Source organism: Artemia sp. Qi Xiang Cuo, chromosome 21 (genome assembly GCF_049724085.1).
Source record: "Artemia sp. Qi Xiang Cuo chromosome 21, ASM4972408v1, whole genome shotgun sequence".
Taxonomy (NCBI): domain Eukaryota; kingdom Metazoa; phylum Arthropoda; class Branchiopoda; order Anostraca; family Artemiidae; genus Artemia; species Artemia sp. Qi Xiang Cuo.
In genome coordinates, this window is record NC_142814.1 from 748839 (window position 1) to 767592 (window position 18754).

An 18754-nucleotide genomic window follows, 5' to 3' on the forward strand; every position below is an offset into this window, starting at 1 on the left:
GCATATATCCAGTGGTCCTAGAATGTTGTCATTTCGAAAGGAAATTAGAAACTCTAGTGCCCTTTTTAATTGACGAAAAAAAATTGAGGGCAACTAGGCCCCTTCCCAGGCTCATGTTTTTTCTCGAAAACACCTGATCAAAATTTTGGGATAGCCATTTTGTTCAGCAGAGTCGAAAATCTAATAAATATGTCTTTGAGGATGACTTCATCCCCCACAGTTCCTGGGGGAAGGGCTGCAAGTTATTAAATTTGCCCACTGTTTACATTACTGTGTATAGTTAATATAAATCTATTATTTATATACAGTGGTTTACATATAGTATTGGTTATTGGGAATTATACAGACGTTTTCACAAGTGATTTTTTCTCGTGGGGGGTGAGGGGGTCGGAGGAGGGGGTTACGTGGTAAGATATTTCCATGGAGGATGTTTTCATGAGGGAAGGAACATTTCTATTAAGGGGGCGACAGATTTCCCAGCATTATTTAAAAAACCGTCATACATTAAATAAAAAAAACAAGTTTTTTAAACTGAAAGTAAGGAGCGACATTAAAACTTAAAACGAACAGAAATTATTCCGTATATGAAAGCAACTGTCCCCTCCTCAACGCCTCGCGCTTTACGCTAAAATTTTACTTTACTCTGTCTCACAAATTTGGTTATTAAAACAATAAAAAACTTTAGCTTAAAGAGCCAGGTGTTAAGGAGGGGACAGCCCCTTTCATATATGAAATACTTTCTATTTGTTTTAAGTTTTAATGTCGCTCCTTACTTCCAGTTTAAAAAACTTGTTTTTTTTATTTAATAGTGACTCAAGATCAAGTAATGGTATAACTAATGAATGATTAGTTTCCTATCATTCGTATAAGTTTCCTATATTCGATTAGTTTCCATATCAATGAATAAGGTTTCTAGCTTTATTGTAAACCTTAGAAAGTGGTTTTAATAGTGAAGGAAAGGTTGACATTCACACAATTGGACAGTAAGAAACGTCAGATTGGATCAAGCAGTGAAAAAGGATTTTCAAAATTGATCCAGGAAAGGTATGTCTAAGATTCCTTAAAATACCGAGAGTACCTGCATATCTTCATTTTAATAAAATCAATGTGACGTTTGAAAGATAGGTCTTCATCAACAAGAATGCCCACAAAACGAACATATCGGTCTTTAGATCTATGAATTATATTCCATTTGGCTGGTGAATTTCTGATAACTGGGGATAAACCTGAGAAACATGCGAAAAAAATAATAAAAAACTGGACTTAGAAAAAATTAGGGTAAGATAATAAGCATTAAGCCACATAATCACCCTCTCAAGCAAATTTTCCAAATATAATCGAAGCTCGGATTCGCAGTTTCCCAAAGTGCCAAGTGTGCTGTCATCAGCAAAACAAACAAGGACATCAAAAGAAGGCGAACTATAGTTGCCACTATGGGTAAGGGAAGGCTTAGGATGACAAAATCTACAACAATTAATAAGTTTCTGCTTTTTTACAACATAATAAAGATCATTTACATAAATCAAAAATAGCACAGGCCCTAAAACTTATTCCTGGGGGACACCATAATTCACTTGCGAGGGTGACTGGAAAAGTGGATCAACAGAAATTAACATATCCTTCAAATAAGACCGAAACTAAAAAAATACATTTCCCCTTATGCCAAAAACTATATAACTATAATACTATAAGGCCCTTTAAAAACTATAAGGCTGAAATTACAAACAGCAATTTGTTTACGGATATTCTACGACCCTAAGATATTCTCCTTTTCTGACTGAATATATTTAAAATTGAAAGTTTTATCCTATTTGTAAATTAAACCTTATACTAATTAAATTTGAGATTAAAGTACTAAGTTTGCATAGCCCTATATCTCTTATAAATTTAGCACAGATGGGGAATTCATTTTTTTTTATAAGCCAGAATAAAACTTTGGTAGTAGAAAGGCACCAAATAAAAAAAAAATTGTGTGAAAAATCAGGAATAATATGTGGCACCATACATCTTAAGAACGTGTAAGTTTCATTTGAAGGTGTATTTTGTCTCGAATGAACAGATTCTTAATGTTTGAATTTTGACAACAAAAGGAGTTGTTAAATTAAAATAATGAGGTTTGCTCATTCACTTTTGTGGTTCAACGTCACAACACTGACGAAACTATGGTACTGTCCAAAAAACTTCGTAGTCTTGAAATACCTGCTTTGGAAAATCTTGAAATGTTTTCATTTCCCCTTAATGTACCACAAAGCCTTAATGTACCAAATGCATTATTAAGGCTTTCTTTGTGAACCAGGTTTTCTAAATTTCGAATATTACAAAAATAGGGGAAAAACAGCTGTTTAAACAACTTACATTTAAAAAACAACAACGTTTGTTTTTGTAAGAAATAGAAAAAAACAGTAACAGCTAGAGCTGTTACGGAGGGGGGAGGGTATCAGGACTACCCTGGAAGCCGTGACTTGGGCAGAGGGAGTGCCGTGGCTAGGGCGTTGCCCACTTGGACCGAATTTTTCACTTTGAATTGTTTTTTTGTTTATATTTGACTCCAGAGGGGGGAGGGTGGTGTAGTTAATATTTCCCTGGGCACTACCAACCCTAGTAGTGGGTCTGGAACAGAGTATAATAGAAGCAGGCCTAGCCTTTTCCTAAGCAGGAAAACAGAAATGTGTTATTTATTTATATTCTAGCGGTTTTCACCTGTTTCTGGTTGTCTAGTGATGAGCTGACAATTAATATGGACATGCTTGAGAATTAAATTCCTCATTATAAGTCATATAGCATATACCTGAACACGTTTAGCAAATCTGATACTTTACTTCGTATCTATTTTTGCAGAATCGGAACCAAAAAGGATGAGCTTTTTTCATTTTCATGTATTTATTTTACCGTTGAAAAGACCTTTTAATTCGAGTTTATTACTTTTATTACTTCCGACAAAGCGGGCTGAGTTATATTTTCTATTTCTATCACTGATTTAAGGAGGGTGGAGCTCAATAAAGTTGTTTTGAACTGGGATTGAGCTGAATAGCACTTGCATGGAGGGCGGGTTGAGTTAAATGAGGGTTAAATTGCAAGAAGATTGAGTTGAATGGGGGTTCAGTTAAAGAGGGGGGGGGGGGGGTGGATAAATTTAACTGGTGTTGAGTTAAACTGGGGTTGAGCTAAATGGGGAAGGTTTCAATGACATCAAATTAAACGAGGATTGAGTTAAGAGGCTGAGTTTAATAGGGTTTATTTAATCGAGGGCTCAAATGAATGGGAGTTGTTGAAAAGAAACAGGATATAGAAAAAAAGCAGTGAGAAAAAAACATATAAGATAAAAAATAAAAGCGAGTTGGTGGTATGGTTGTAGAGGTTCATAAGTCTAACTTTGAACGACCTGAAGTGGACAGAAATAGCTTTCAAGCTTTATATAGTAAAATGAAACCCCGTCCCTGCTGTTTCACTTGATGGCTTTCTTTTACTGAAACCCGAATTAATTGTATCGTACAAAAAAATTCTCGCTGTAGGCAAGACGGATCATATAATAATAATAATAAAAAAAAACAATACGATTCAAAACCGTAATAAAAAAGAACCCAAAAAATCCTGTTATAATAGACCCCAAGATCCTTTAAAATTCATGATATTAAAACCTAAATAAAACGCATAGAAAAATGAAAAAGATAAACCTGACATACAAACATAAATAAAAAAAGGAATTATGTGGAAAATTAGTTAAAAAAATTCCACAAAAGAAGTTTTTCAAAGAAAAGTAAAAACTACAATGAAAACTAACTGAAACTAACTGAAATTACAATGAAAGTAGTGATAGAATAATGCTTTTAAAGAGACCCACAGCAGCTTCTCCTTTCTTCCTTTAATGGTTTAAGATGACGAAGACGTTTAGCGGTGACCCCCTCAGGGCAAGAAGCAGGTGTATTTTACGTAATAGGGAAGGTTTTCTAATAGATGCAGGTGCACATTATGTAATAGGGAATGTTTCTTAAGAGATGTAGGTGCATGTTACGCAATTAGAGTTGAGGGTGACGTAATCTTGCGTGACTTGTTGGATCATATGATTTGTTTCAGTATTATTCTGCATCGGAAGGATAAACATCTACATATCATTCTTTTAAAAGTGAAGATGAATTATTCCAAGAAGACGTGTAGTCATGATAAAGTTATTGTAGCAATGAACACTGACAAAGAGAAATATTTGAATTATATAACAAGTGCTAATGGTAACACTATTGGAAAGGTATGCGTGCGTTGTCATGATAGTAAGGAGTTAAATTTTCTTGGAGTACCGAGAAAATTCAAGTGTTACATAGGTGGATATGCGAGAGTAACATCAACAGAGAGGTTAATGTTCAAAAGTAACGCAAACATAAGACTTATAGTTGATGACGCAGGCCACCTTCTTGCTGCTGGCAACGCATTACCACTTGATAAATTTTATTACCATCCTCCTACTATTACCATTCAACGAAACGTAAAAGAAGACATGTGTACCCCTGCAACGTCATGCAACATATCTTGTCTAGGGGCCGAAACTGTTACCTATGTAAAAATAATTTTGTATTGGACAGAGAAATTGCAAGTAAAATAAAATGGGCACTAGAGACATTATCAAAAGGAAATTAAACATGAATTGATTAAAAACGAGCCCCATTCAAAAGCTACCAGCACTAATGATAGTTTACCCACGGATACATTCATTGAACCATGTATCAATCCTTAAAAAAGGAGTGAGTTTTTGCTAGCGAGAAAGAATATTCTTTAATCTATAATCGGTAGTGAGAAAGTCAGGATTAAAAATGACTGGATTTAAGAACCAAAAAATCTTACAGAATCTATTGACTATGGAAAAACGTTCGATTCTAGATGAGGTTTTTCTAGAGTTATTTCTTCAAAGGAAAATACTTTCTCAAAGAATGCTTAACCATACTATGGGAAATGATTCCCTGTCTTTGGACTATTGCATGAAACTTTTACGTCGTGGTCCAGATGCCATTTACTCAATTTATTAACATATTAATTGAAAAAAAAAACAAAATGATATTATGGTTTTAATTTAACCACTACCTAGATGGCCATTTTGCCAGACAACAAATCCTACCCAAACAGGGTAGGATTTGTTTTTTTTTGTTGTTGTTTTAATTTTGTTGTTTAATTTGTTGTTTTTATTATTTTAAATAATTAAAAAAATTCTACCCAAACAGGTTTTGTGACATCAATCGATTACTCCTCCTCCTAGAAGACAATCATTTTATTGATCGCGAGCCAGGTTGCTACCGTTGGTGATCTATCGCCAAATGTGGTGATTTTTTTGTTTGATAGTTTTTTGGTCATCTGGTGATTCTAGACAACTATTTGAAAATGGTATAACCGAAGAAATGTTTGTAAAAACTCATGATATCGTTGTATTGGATTTGTCCGGTATTTAAGATATGACTATTGTCCGAACGGGCACAGTACGTTTAGAGTGTACCTTTGCCGAGCCATCTGAGGAGAGTGTAACATTAATTTCATTAAATAAATTTGAAAACTATTTGGAAATTACCCTCCTGATAGCAGTGTTCTATCAAATTTGGCACCATGAACACAAATCAAATAATCAATGTATTCAATTTGGATCCCTACATGTCCAAATACAAATCCTATTACATACCCTCGGATATCCTTGCCCATATTCAAAGTGCCAACAATACCATTATTATTGTTAATAATAGCTCATCAACTGCAAAGACGGGGCATTTTCTATGCATCTTTCAAACAGCGAAGTATATTGAATCGTTGATTCTTTTGGCCTACCGTATGCTTTCTACGCGCCACATATTAAAAATTTCTTGAGCAAAGTGGAAATCTACCATTCAAAATCGGAACAAGTACAAGATTTATCAGCCAAAAGCTGGGGTTTTCATGCACTATTATATTTTATTTTTCGATGTCGTGGATATGCTTACAGTGAGTCATCGATTGAACGACTTTTTAGTAGAAAATACTCTTTCCTACCTGTATAACATAAATTTAAGTGCCCTAAGAGTGAAATATTTTTAAAATGTTTGTAAATTTGTTTATTAACAAAACTCGTACGTAGCGCAAGTTCGTCGCAGTGGTGCGGCAGTTCGTCAGGATACAACTTGTATTCATCTTGGAATGCAAAGTCAGGGTCACATTTTCTATAAGATAATGCAACTTTATTTTTATTATATCCCTTCGTAAAGTCAATAATACTATTTTGATTCATATTATAAAATTAGAAAGTTTTAATTTGCTTATTTGAAGCAATGTCACATACGATATTCTCGTAAGAAGAAGCACTTTCCTTAGCAGCCAAAAACAGTCTTTACGTTTATAATCATAGTAAGCAATATCTTCACGGTGATATTGTAAAAACCAGACTCTCTTATTATTCCAGCAATTGAAGCGTAGACCAGGTTCTTCTCCCCAAAACAATTTAAAAGCACAACAATGTAAGTCTCTTAAAAATAAAGTAAAATTACGTTTAGTTTTTTTTGCAATCATGCCAGGGTAAATATTTTCCTATTGATCAAATTTAACATAGTGACGATTGGGGCATTGGATACATCTACTATGAGAGTCACAAACATCTTCAAGACAGGAGTTACAGTCTTTAATTTGCTCTATGTATCCTCTATGCAATTTACATGGATTGCATAATCTACACTTTTCATTATAAGCGTCAACAATAGTACATTTCTCATAAGCTATCCAACTGGCCAATGTATACAAACATAATGGATTTTTTTAAAACATTTTTCCAATGTTGACTGTCTTTCTTCTAAAAGGAAACTGACTCACGATCAGGGTTGCCACTGAACGTAAAAAAACACCATTTTCTCTTAGAATATATCACCAAAAAATCACCAAAAGGCGAATTGACTGTGAAACATCTTATTGTGCCGAATAGGTCCATATCTGTTAAGTAATTTTTTCACCTATGCACTTTTGTATTATACTGATGTACGATATGTTTATACCTATTTTTAGGTGAATTTATGCTTGCTACTTGTGTTTACATATTTAGGTGAATTTATACGTGCTACAAGTCTTCAGAACAAAAAGAAGCATTTTCCATACCAAAAGATTTTAAAATGTCACATTCATACGTATTTGGCTCACATAACTATTTACACTCTCCATTTTATGTGTCCATTTCCAGATATTTCAGATTCTTAGACTTTAAAGACAAACAGGAAATTAGTTTTTTTTTATTTACTTGCCTACAGTGGATGTAAGACTATTATTTTTTTACCAAAGTACCAAAAATGCATGGAATTCACAAAATTTTTGCCTTTGGCATCAATTACAGTAAACAATTTTTTTACATGTATTTCCACTTAATACACAGTATTAAGTGACAAGTGTAAGCCTTTTGTTTTCAGGCAAGTCAATTTTTGAAGACTGTCCAACCCCCTCTCTCAGGCCTAGGTAAAATAATTGTCTTGAGAATGACCTCAACAAAAGACTCATACAGCTTTAACTTAACTAAGCTCAACTCAAATGCGGCTCCCCATTATTTTCATTTCCTCTTTGATGTTTTTTTCCTCTTTGACGACATGCATTTAGCAGCATAGAGCCTTGTGGGGGGGCATTGGATATTATGTTTTTGTACGTGCTGTGCTTGATTGTGATGCTTTATTTCTTCTAAAATAATATTTATTTTCTTCTGCACTTTCATTTTTTATCGTTCTGATTCTCGTTGTCCTCTAAGAGCACAGTTTTTTTTTATTTTCACTGTCAGGGTCATTTTCGTTTTTGGTTCGTCGTAATTATCACTGCCACTTATCTTTTAACTACATATTTCTATGTTATTCAATTTCGTTTTGACTTGTTCTAATCGTCGGTTTCGCTAATGTTCTAACTACATAGTTCTTTTAACTTTATTTTTGTTTGTACATTTACATTTCTCAGGACTTTCTTTTGATCTTCTCGCATTTGATGGTTCAATTTGAACATACATTTTTCTCCTCTTTTTTTCGTTTTTGTATTCATAGTCTGCTTACATTAATTTACTTTTATGTCCCCTAGATATTATGAAACTGCTGAAAATATCTCTTGGAATTTTCATCACCGAATATGGCCACATGAATTTACATATCTCTATTTTTTGTTCTGCAAATTCTTCTAAAGGGGTTTTTAAATAAATTTCCCTTTCATCTTCACTTTCAATGAACACAACTGCTAAGCAATTTAGTCTATCCTGATTTATTGTTGATATCGGATAGTTTTTTTATTGGTTTTAACCTGAAAAATGATCTCTCTCCAGAAGAAACGCTTGCTGGAATTGTTAAGAATATTTCAAAATATCTAAAATCAATTGTTCATTTTGATGGCAGTGCGGGCCCTTTCAAACGCGGGGCCCGATTTGGTCCAATCGTTCCAATCGCCCTTTATCTGGCCCTGACTATAGCCTATGAATTTATTTAAGATAAAAAAAACACAAAAAGCTCGTACCTGATCTCATCGCAGGTCCTGCCCCCTCCCCACCCCTCCTGAGCTGCCCTGTGCATACCTCTATCAAATAACTTGGTAACATGTTAGATCTCATACCTCTATCAAATATTCTCCATGAAAATTCTCTAAAACTTGTCCATCTTTAATACGCCCATTCACGCACTTAATAGGAGTCAGCTTGTCTATTCTCTGTACTTTCTCCTATGCAGCCAAGTTTTTGAACCACTTAGTGACAATTTAAACCATTGTCTCCACTCACAAATTCAAAACAAAATTAACAGTAGCTGAAGAAAAACCAGATTGTGGAAAAAAAACAGGTTTCCATAATATATATGTATTTTCTCTTGTTAATTTTTAGTAACAAATAGGAATATCACAGCACTACTATTTAAAAAGGGTACTGGTGTATTATGCGGGCACCGCGGAGAAGTCAAGTTTGGTTAATGCTAATGAAATAAGATAAAATAGGATGAATATAAAATAGTTTAGAAACAAATTTCTGCTATATATTTGCACATTAGGGGGGAGGGGGTAAAGCATAGCATATATTATATACATAACCTAACCTAGGTACCTTTATCCCTCCTAAACCCCAAAAAACAATCTTTTAAATATTGAGAAACCAGGCTTTGCTATCAATTTATCTAGCAAATCACCCGTTGTCTGCTAATAAAATAGCAGTTTGACTGGTTTTGTGACTGGTTTCTTTGATACAGTATATAGCGATGCCCGCATAATGCACCAGTACCTTAAAAAGTAAAATAATACTTTAGTAACAAAATTATGGGAACTACAACAAAGAATTTTGGAAAGCAGGCCGCCCAGAACGCCTTATATTAAATACCTAATTTAACCCAAATACCAACTCTATATATTAGATATTTAATTAAAATATACCTTTATGGTAGTTTATCCCACTGTGCCTAAGCTAATTGTCTCCGAACGCAGGCAAACAAACCGGTTTTACGCAGACAGTTCAGATCAAACTTCTTCAGTGGGGTCACTATAATACATATGTACCAAGTCAGCTTTTGGGGCAGCTAATAAAACTGGATAATTTAAGAGAGGCGAAAAGTATCAACTTAGAAAGAAAGTCCCCGTTTGTGAGAAAATACTCTTTGGAGTTTTCAGGAGGGTGGGGGGGCGATTTTTTCTTAAAGATTTTACAGAGATTAAGTACTGAAAATTTCTTTTGGCAATTTTTTTTCAAACAATACAAAATGTACACTTTTGTATATTTCAAGTAGGTGAGGGGGCTCGGGAATATTTGTCCCACTTGTAAAAACTTAACAAAAATGAATATAAACAAATTTTTGATGTATTTTTAAAAGTTTTTTTACCCCCCCCCCGCGGAAAAATTCCTTTTGTCCTCCCTCCCCCCAAAAAACGGGATACGCCCCTGACTGCCACTACTGCCAACAACTCACTGGAGTATTAAGTCACCTGAGACCAAGAGAGCTGCGTACGCTCCTCCTCCCCCTAATCTATTCCAAGCTCCATTCTTTACACCCTTACGTAGTGTCCCAATTTCCTTTAAATCTTTCTTTGTGACCTCTTCTCACCCATTCGGGTGGCCAAAAACAATATTCTTTGACAATCTGCCATCCTTCATCCGTAGAACGTGGTGTAGTCACCTTAACCTTTCTTCCACTACAGCCCTAGAAAGCGGGAAACCTTTCTTCCAATATAGCCCAATAATTGATTGCTTGATATTGTTTCATAAATTTCTTTTAATTTATCAAAAGCTAAAAATAAATATCAGAACAAATCTCAACTCAAATTTTTCCCTAATTTTCCTGTCACTAATGTCAAACAAGACGCTACAGCTGTGACGGTTCAAAAGAAGGTATGCTGAAAACGAACTGTAAGTAAGCAGTGACACGGCTCAATAGTACCCAAACTCTAAAAACGGAATTTTAATATTAATAGATATACCAAAAGATTTGGCTTATTATGCTGATTTCAAAAATATAAGATTCATTAAGTTTAGTGTCACCCATCAAAAGCTATGAGCCTGAGAATATTTGCTTGATTTTCGAAAAGGGGGAAACACCCTTTAGAAGTCAAAGAATCTGAGTGAAAATCACACCATCAAATTCAACGTATCTGATAATCCTAATATAGAAGTTTCAAGCTCCCATCTGCAAAATGTAGAATTTGGTATTTTTTGCCAGAAGAATACCACGGATGCGTGTTTATTTGTTTGTTTTTTTTCTGCTGCGGTCACCTGGGGTAAGCGCATGCTCCTGGCAAAAGGTCTATAAGTCATGAAGTTTGCCCATCGTTAACGTATAGCATTTGTTATCGGGAAGTATACCGACATTTTTTTTTGGGGGGGGGGGGGGGATTTCTGCCATGGGAATTTTCCAGGGGAAAAAAGGTTGCCCCTCCTCAAGACCATACTCTTAATGCTAAAATTTGACTTTGTGTCCGAATTCTTTAAGAACGACTCCTGAAACACAAGGGCCATTTAATTAGAATAATAAAGCTTTTTTTAAAATTCTATAAAAAATTTTTAGCATAAAGACCGAGATCTTGAGGAGGGGGCAGCCTTTTTCATATACGTAATTATTTTTTGTTGGTTTTAAGTTTTTTATATTGCTCCTTGCTTTCAAGTTTTTTCAGTTGAATTTTTTTTTTTATTTAATTTTACAAGAACGCATATTTTAAAAACACATTTTGGACTTTTCGATTACAATTAAAGAACAGGCATACAAGCAGTGAAGGGTTACTCCCAATTCCAACTATTCTGTATATGAAAAAAATTATGTGATGTGTATATAATGCATTGTGGTATAAAAAAAATGATCGATTGGAAATATTTCCTTTAATAAGGTTGACTGCAAATATTGGTTTGATGGAAAAGTGTAACTTAACCAACGCCGCCGATTCACGAATATTTACTGGGGGACAAGAATTATTTTCAAATTAATTTAACGAAAATATAAGAAAACAGTATTTATCAAAACCTGGGAGGGGTGTTTTTTTTCTTAACGGAAATACCAAGAAAAGGCATTTTTCAAAATTCATGGGAGGCTCAATCAAATCTTGTCGGTAATTCTACACTCCCCTCCCCCCCCCCCACAAAAAAAATTGGGGACCCTGCACATAAAACTTATTGAATTACTAGGGCTGGACTTTTTTTTTAGCATACCTTCTGACGATGATATTTACATAACTCTATGAGCCTCAGCAGTAGAAAGGACTCAAAATTAGGGTAAATTAAAAGGGAGAAAATTCTATTATGGAGTTCTAATTGTGTTTTTACTTGTGTTTAAAATCAATTTGTATTCAGGATATCTGCTCAATTAGGAATAACACATATAGAAGGCATTCTTTGTGGACTAGTAATGACTTGAGTTCAGGTTCGAGAAGTTTTTTTAATCGCTTCTTATTAGCATATAAAGAATATACGTGAGATAACTCCATGACGACCCAGCCAGGAAGGGGTTAACCAAGTATCTTAGAGAATGATGTTGATTTAAATGCTCCCTCGAAGAACCAAACATATCAACTAAAAAAAGAATTTACCTTCTTTAGCTTAACTTAGTGTTAGTTGTCAGTGTTGCCACTTACAACCGTAGAAACAAATAAAAAAATTGCTAAACTTGACAACACTTTTCGTCTGAAAAAAGTGAAACATTAACAGTCTGTTGAATTCCAAAGACCAGTAAACCTTCAAATGAAAGCTACACCTTTCTATGCAGCTTGGTGTCACTTACTTATAACTTCTTTTTTTTAACTTATTTCACCCACGTTTCGTTTTTTTTTATTTGGCACCTGCTAGTACCAAAAAATGCAAAACTGAACATAGAGGTCTTTTTAAACTTGAATTCAGGACCTTTCTTAATTTTTTAAGATGTATATGCAGTGGCGTCATTTGAGGGATGGCAAGGAGGGGGCAGTTGCCCTCCCCTCTAATTGGGAGAAAAACTATTATATAGCCCATGCACCTTGACTCTTCGGACGTGGAACCCCTCTTGCTCGCCCGTTCCAAATAAAAACGCTTGAGCTACGCCCCTGTGCATGTGGCTGTTTAACATTCCAGTTAACAAGTTTCATCAATCAGATTTTATTGTTATATTTTATGCTACATAAAAAAAATTGTCGCTAATAGATATCGTTAATCAAAAATATTAATTAACTTTAATATTTATTTAAAAATAATGCTAATAAATGGCGTTAATAAAAATATCGTTAATAATTTCATTGGGGGATGGGGGGGGGGTCGGGCACTGGAGGGCCAGAGGTTGGCTCCCATAAGTTTTAGAATAAAGTATCGCTGGTAGAGGTCCAGGAGTCAATTCCCATAAGTTTTGGAATAAAATATCATGATTATTTTTTGGGGAGAGGGGGGTTGGGCCAAGAAGAGCCTGGGGTCAGCTCCCATAAGTTTTGGAATAAAATATTGGTAATATTCTTTTTTTTTTGGGGGGGGGAGGGGATCAGGCCAGGGGTCAAGTCCTCTAAGTTTTGGAATAAAATATTGTTAAAAAAATTTTCTTTGTTTTTTTTTTGGGGGGGGGGGGTATTTTTTTCGTCCTTGGTAATTCAAAAAATTTCTAAAGTTAAGGAGCCACTTAAAATAAGTATAGGAAATTTAGATTAATAAATCCCAATTCTTTTTCATGATTAGGTAGGGGAAGCTTCTCTATATAAAAAAAAATAATTATCTCCATGTAAAATAATCTCTTATTCTATTTTATTCCAAAGACCTGTCCATTTTCAAACACGAGATAAACCAGGTGACACTTGGAAGAATAAGGCACATTATTACGGAGCGTGACGCAATATGGCGTGGAGTGGCTGAGCGTGGTCTGGAGAGAATGAACATGTTCTGGTGTAGCATGGTGCACAATGGTGGAGTTGAGCGTGATAGGGGGTCTGGCAGGTGTGGGTTGGCCGAGGAGCAGGGTCTGGTCTCTAAAGGTAGCAAATTACTTAGTAATATGATACTTTTTAGACTTAGAGATGCTGAAGACAAGTTATGAGAGAAGAACAGTGCGGGTTTAGGAAAGGTAGCGGATGTGTCGACCAAATTTTCTTTCTTAGGTTAACAATTGGGAAGTTATCAAACACCTGGTCCTCAGTTTTATAGATTATGAGAAAGCGTTCGATCCTGTTGATAGAAGAGCTTTAGCGAAGGTCTTATTCTTGTATGGCATACCAGACAAATACATTAAAGTGATTAGTGCTCCGTACGAGAATAACACTGCTGCGATTAAGGTAGGAAATGATGTTAGCAGCTGGTTTTGTATTAAATCAGGAGTTAAGCAGGGTTGGGTTCAATTCTCCTTTATATGGATCATTTTGATGGACTTTGTCTTAAGGAGCACAGGAAAGGTAATGGGAGACCGGAATCAAATGGGGAGGATATATTCTCCTGGACTTAGATTATACAGATGATTTAAGCATTCTAGATGAAAGCGTGGGCAAAATGAATGAACTTTTATAGGTTTTACGAGTTCAGGGTGCTAAAATAGGCTTAAAAATTAATGTTAGGAAGACTTAAGTCGCTAGATCTAGGAGTAAGTGAAGATGAAAAGGTGACGTTGGGTAACAAAAAGATCGATCAAGTGAAGAGCTTCACTTACCTTGGTAGTATTATTAGTAAAGACGGTGGGAGCAGTGAAGATGTTAAAAGTAGAATAGCCAAGGCTCAGGGTGTTTTTTTCACAGTTGAAAAAAGTTTGGAAGAATAGGAAGACAAATCTGCAAGCTAAGAGTATAATATTGGAAGCTACAGTGATGACAGTGAACAATAGGGGCTCTGAAGCATGAGCGCTCTGAAATGTAGATGAAGATTTGCTACATGTTTTCCAGAGAAATTGCCTACAGATTGTTCTGGGGACCCGGCCAACTGACCGTATTTCAAACAATAAGCTGTACGAAAAGTGTGGTTCAATCCCGCTTTCTAGGGCTATAATAACAGAAAGGTTGAGATAACTAGGGCACGTTCTGTGGAAGAAGGATGACAGGTTACTGAAGATTGTCCTTTTCGGCCAATCGTCTAGGGCTTAACAAGAGGCAAGTTTTCCTCGGTTGGGGTAGGAAGACGTCGTAAGGAAATATCTAAGGAAAATGGGAACTTGTCGAGAGGGTTTAAGGATGGAAGCTTTGAATATATTGGGATGGAGGAGGAGCATGCGTAGCTGTGTTGGCCTCAGGTGGCTTGGTGCTGCGGTAAGTTGTTAGTCGTAGTAGTAGTAAAATAAAGCTAACTGCTACATTGGCAAAACATATTACTAGTGATTAAAGTTCAATACTTAAAAAAAAAATTAATAGGAAAGATATAATAAATAAACAAAATAATCAAATGAATAATAATAAGTAAAATAAATAAAAAAATTAAAAATTACTAAATAAAAGGTAAAACATGTAAACTACGGGCATTGCCAACAGCTGCTGTGTTGTGCTCCTTGTATAACGTCCTTGGTATATTTCTGCTTTGTAAGGATACATTTTTCGACCTCCAAACAAATAGATGAGCAGAGAAAAGGGGAGCAGAGAGATAAAAAGTGGTGAAAAAGGAAATCACGACTTTTGACACTAAATTAAAACATGATTGGCTCCCTCGTAACCATGCTATCACTTTCTCTGGCAAAATGGATTTTTATGTTCCTTTTGGGGGAAAATATCGATACAATGCCTAGACCAACAGACACTTGATTTTGTATATATGTTACCCTGAATGTTCGGTATTCGTGAATGTCGACATTCACCGGTGAATGTCCGAAATTCTTTTTTTTCTCCTTGGGTTGAGTCACCGTTGCCAGTCAACTTTTTAAGTTAATGTCAGGTTTGATGATGACAGGTTAAATTTGGTTAGGGTTTTAACCCATTTCTGGTTATACACAACCAAATTTTATTTGATATAACATAATCTAACCTAGCTTTAACTTTTACTATCATAGCTTGTATAAGACTGAAGAAGCTGACTCGCAAAGGTAATTGAATCCAAGCAGAGAAAAGGGAATTTTGGATATTCACCGGTGAATATCGACATTAACCAGATTTCGGATATTCACGTTAACATATATAAGACATATTGCGAAATCAAGAGAGACTAATTGCAAAAACCGAAAAGGATAGACTAACAGAGCAGGAAATTCAAAAGTATTAGAATTGGAAGCCATTTTCAGCGTTCCCGAGAATGTATGGGCAGGTTAAGGAGGCCTGGAGGGAAAAAGTTCATTTCGAAGAGGGGATAAGTCGGGAGGATGTAAGATGGATAATTCTGATTTGCCAAAACGTCTTGTGTACTGGTAGGAGGAGGAGGTACATTGGAAATTATAGAATTAAAAATGACCCATATCAGAGTTCTATTTATGCGAAGGAAGATGATCTTATCCATTTTACGGGTAAATGTAAGGAATGAGTGGATTTGAAGGTGTTTTCATCGTATTTTAGAGGATTTGATTTGCGTAGAAAAAAAATTGAAAAGTAGAAATTTGATGATTCTAAAAGATTAAAAAAAATGTGTTCACGTGGACATAAGAAAAGAGATGTTTTACATATATAAATTGCGAGTAGATTAAGGATAGGGATTTTTTTTCATAAATATTATGTTTGTTATTATTGTTATAGGTAGCATAAGTGTTATTATTATTGCATAAATACTTTTATGAATAGATTAAGGTTAGCGTGTCTTGCGTATTTTCTGGATTCTTAATGAGTACCAAAAATTTTAATTGAATTTTAAATTCTTTCATTATTACGTTATGAAGTTCTTTTATTATTAAATATTTAATTATTATATCATTATTTAGTTCTTTTGATTTTTCAGCTGAAGAAAAGGGAAAGATTTAGGATTTCTTTTTTTTTTAATGATTATAATGAAATTCAGTGCCGTTTTTGTAAATCAGCACCGACGATGTGTCTAGCCCTTAAGTGAAATCCTCTAAAGCTCTCCAAATAAATATCCCGTAATTAAAAATATTTGCTTCAAAAAATCACCTCTGGCATCCCCAAACATTCTGGCAATCACCAAACATTCCCCAGTGACTAGCAGAAACTTCCAACCCTGGACCAACAGGCATAACTGACGATCTTTTCATAGAATTTATTGCACACATTACCGTTCGATGCAAATCAAATAAGTGTAAAAAAAAACTGTTTGGAAATGACGCCAAAATGATATTCAACGCTGGTCAGAAAATAGGGCGCGTTCAGGAGTTAAGCAAGGTTGCGTTCTATCCCCATTTATATGGATTCTGTCTTAAGAAACACAGGAAAGACAATGGGAGACCACGGAATCAAATAGGAAGGAAAAATTCTCTTGGATTTAGATTATGCTGATGATTTAAGCATCCTAGATGAAATAGTGAGCAAAATGAATGAACTTTTATAGGTTTTGCGAACTCAAGGTGCTGGAATAGGCTTGAAAATAAATGTCAAGAAGATTGTCACTAAGGCTAGGAATAAGTGAAGATGAAAAGGTGATATAGAGTAACGAAAAGATTCATCAGGTGGACAGCTTCACTTACCTTGGTAGTATTATTAGTTAAGACGGTGGGTGCAGTGGAGATGTTAAAAGTAGAATAGCCAAGGATCAGGGCGTTTTTTTTTATTAACGCCACTGCTCTGACTGACCGTGTTTTAAACAGTAGCCTGCACGAAAAATGATCTTTGGTTTTCTAGGGTTATAATCAGGCCTGAATTTACCAAAAGACCTAGGAGCACACAATACCAGGGGGCGCAATAAATTATCAATAAGTCAATTTTTTCTTAACGAAATCTGAGCGATGTGATTTATCGTCGAAGTGCCAGGCGCACTTTGCCGCTGCTCAATCTATATAAAACAACTTAGGAATTCCGTGGCCACTTATAAACTATCTGTTGTCTCCCCAGAATGGCAACTCAGAGTTTGGTATCACCTCTCTCTTTCATCACTTTTGGCTCATTAGTTGGGTTCTATTCGGTACTTCATCTATCCCAACTTTTTGGGAACTTCCCCAAAAATCTCGCAAAAACGATTGGGCCTAGAACGTCAAAGCTTTAAATTTGCCCGGCCCTGGTTATAATGAGAGAAGGGATGAGATGGCTTCGACACGCTCTGGGCGTGGGGGATGACAGATTACCAAAGTTCGTTCCGACCACCCGTCCAAGACCAAACAAAAAGCAATTTGGGTCAGGCCCCAAATTGGGTGAGAGGAGCTCGTTAGGAAGGATTTGAGGGACATGAGGGGAGGATGTAAAGAGGAGGGCTATCAATAGATTGGAGTGAAGGAGGAACGTGCGTGGCTATGTTGACCCCAGGTGGCTTTAGTAAGTCGTTAGTTATAGTAGTTTCAGAAGATAATTATCATTAATAATAATTAATCATTTGTTTTATTTGCGTTCCAAAACACCAGAAAATAAAACAGTTGACCAATTTTTCTTAAATTAAAGAGAATTCAAGAGCAACGAATTTTTACCAACAAAGGTTTCCTTGTTGGTGACGTTGTTAGAGAAAATTGTTGCTCGACTTTAAACACAATTTTTAATTCAAGAATAAAAGATAAAAAAACGTCAACGATTTTGTAAAATACATACCCTTGTTCGTGTTCCTAAAACACAAACTTGTCTTCTTTCATGTTTGACCCTTCAAATACGTTTTTATATATGCTAATATTATTAGTTTAAAGATTATTTAATATTTTATTCAAAACCTTATTGCAATCTAATTGCTTTTGCGGCTTGATAAAAAAAAATCAAATCAATATTTGCAACTACTGTGACGTTGGAGGAACGTTATTAGAAAGTTATCAGGATGATAAGGGTTTATTTAGACATTGAGGAAAAAGATGATAGTCCTAATATACAGGTTCTTTCAAGATTTTCCTTAAAGAGCCAAAAAGTTTTCTTTCGAGTGGAGAATTCATCCCAAGAAACAAAAGAAAAAATTGTTTGAAAATGAAGTAGTTGTATCCTAATTAATATCCTCAAAAACGCCCTTATCTCGTGAAATTTTGTTTCGAATTATTGTTTCATATTTATATTCACGCAAAAATAACTTCGACTTCCCGAGGCACCCAATAGTTAACACTTAAGAGCCCTAACAGAAAATTTTTTCAAAAAACACTGTTAGGCTATATCACAGTTTATGTAATTATCCAGTATGATCTTTCCCTATCTCACCCATTATAAAAACCCGGACCGAGGTGCGAGTGCTCCAGACAACGATTTTGCAGATATAAACATAAGCGGCATTAGATCTTTTCACGGGTAGACAAAGAATAATCACCTACGGAACAAGTACTGACAAAACCACTTGGCCGGCTCAACCAATAAGTGGACAATAAGTGCA

General features: G+C 35.2%; 1 protein-coding gene across 1 annotated transcript in view; it reads right to left on the bottom strand.

Annotated features, from left to right (window-relative positions):
- The window catches only part of LOC148939128 (innexin shaking-B-like), a 73152-nt gene extending 64451 nt beyond the window's left edge, over positions 1–8701 (bottom strand). The window contains exon 1 of the mRNA XM_089106730.1: positions 8563–8701. The gene's annotated coding sequence lies outside the window, so the exon portion shown is untranslated. The remainder of the gene's footprint in view (positions 1–8562) is intronic.
- Between the last annotated feature and the right edge of the window lie 10053 nt (positions 8702–18754).